This window comes from Nannospalax galili, unplaced genomic scaffold (genome assembly GCF_000622305.1).
Source record: "Nannospalax galili isolate Female #2095 unplaced genomic scaffold, S.galili_v1.0 scaffold1348, whole genome shotgun sequence".
Classification (NCBI taxonomy): domain Eukaryota; kingdom Metazoa; phylum Chordata; class Mammalia; order Rodentia; family Spalacidae; genus Nannospalax; species Nannospalax galili.
Genome location: NW_008357640.1, coordinates 422801 through 424641, shown reverse-complemented (window position 1 = coordinate 424641; position 1841 = coordinate 422801). Strand labels below are relative to the sequence as shown.

General features: G+C 42.4%; 1 long non-coding RNA gene across 1 annotated transcript in view; it reads left to right on the top strand.

The window, feature by feature from the left end:
- Window positions 1-1699, top strand: part of LOC115068002 — a 6383-nt gene extending 4684 nt beyond the window's left edge. Inside the window, exon 3 of the long non-coding RNA XR_003847369.1 lies at window positions 877-1699. This is a non-coding gene — a long non-coding RNA (uncharacterized LOC115068002). The remainder of the gene's footprint in view (window positions 1-876) is intronic.
- The last annotated feature ends 142 nt before the right edge of the window (window positions 1700-1841 follow it).

Sequence of the window (1841 nt, the reverse complement as noted above, 5' to 3'; positions counted from 1 at the left end):
TATAGGTCCAGGCTGCATTCTCTGCTAAAGGGAGGGGCACTGAAAACAGTGGCTCTGATAATCCCTGCCTTGCAGAACACTGTTGGGCTGGCAGGAGGAAGCAGCCTGGTCATAAGTGCAGGCTCCCTGCTCTGTGGGATAGCATCTTGGTCACCAACCCTTAGCTCATCTCCTTGTCCTGAACAAATAACTCAGCTATCCTTAGCTAAGAGATTAGGCCAGGTTAAAGGTTGACTCATGAGCTAAAAACTAAAAGTTTACCATGCTTTTAATTCTAAGAAAGAAAACATTATGGCCAATAAATTGCAGGATGGCCATTGATAACGTTGAGGCAAAGTTTTTGCATCCTTCTGGTGCCAACTAACAGACTACATGTCCTGTTTCTTTGTACCCTGTCTTTGTATGTGACTACCATATCCCACATGACTGCCATGTCCTTGGGATGTATAAAACTCATCTGAACTTTGAAATAAACTGCTTGTTGAAAAGACACAAGTCCTAGGGTCCAAGACTCTGTCACCAATCAAGTCTCTCTGTCCTGAAGCCAGTAGGTGCCCTGCTGAGCAAATCAAACCTGAGTCCCGACACTTGGTTTTAAATGCCATGGCTCATACAGGAGAGACAACAAAGGATGTAGTTAAACCCCTTATATGAAAATTTAAATTTTAGGAATACCTCATCAAATAAAAACAGATCATGGGCCTTCCTATACTACTAAAATTTTTAACAATTTTGCCAAACTTCAGGTATGACACATAGACCTGGCATTCCTTACAACCCCACAGGATAAGCAATAACAGATAGGAATAAAATGAAAATGGGAGAATCGCCTATACCTGGGATAACATTACAGAATCCTCATTTCTTATTGCACAGGTCTCTACTTTTTTCTCCAAAGGCCAAGCATTGTCAGGACAAACTGTTCAACACCCCTTGCCACAGGTGCTTTGGGGGGATCATGAATCACATCTCTGGAGTAAAACTCAAGATCCTTTACTAACAATGGAGCAAGGGTATGCTTGTGTCTTTCAGGAAGATGAATTATCCCCTTCCCCAGATAGGCACTACTCAGCTATATCAGACAGCTCAACTGAGCCTGCCACAGCAAAGATGGCTGCACTGACCCCTGGAAAGCAGGAAGGAGACTCCAGAAGAAGAAGCCTCAACTTCCATGGACCTGGACACCAGCAATGAGGACTGAAATGACTAGCTCACTTTCCTGTCCCCTCCTTGCAATATGCTTAATTTACTGTTGTCTCCAAAATGTTTACAGAATCCCCTGACTGTGCAGCCTGTATGACTCCCCAAGCCACTACCTGAGACCAATTTAGACTATGTTCCTGCTCCATGCTACCTGAGAATTCCTTCTCACTTAAAGGTTCTGAGAGACAAATGCCTCACTTCTGTCCCACTATTAATAGTTACACCCCTATCTTGGGACTGATAAAATGTCACAACTGCAGAAAGCTGAACATCCTACTCTCTACTCTCCTCACACCCCAATTCTGAGCTAGCCCTAAAAACTAAAACACATTCTTTGTTCTACAACTGCAGGAGTTCAGGGGCAAGGACAGCCCAGCCCAGGTTTTATAGCTAGCACTGAACCCCAAACAAGTATCTGTGCCAGCTTTGCTGATCTAATCTTCTGAAAGATCTTCAAAATAACTTCTAATTGATATCTGGCTTGGTAGCTGGAATGAAAAAGGATATATGTAAACTTGCGTAGCTACAAAATAGAGCTACTGTAGATTATCTACTGTTAAAAAAATCACATGGGATGTGAACAATTTCCAGTAATGTGTTGTTTTAATTTCTCAGATTTTTCTCATACTATAGACCAT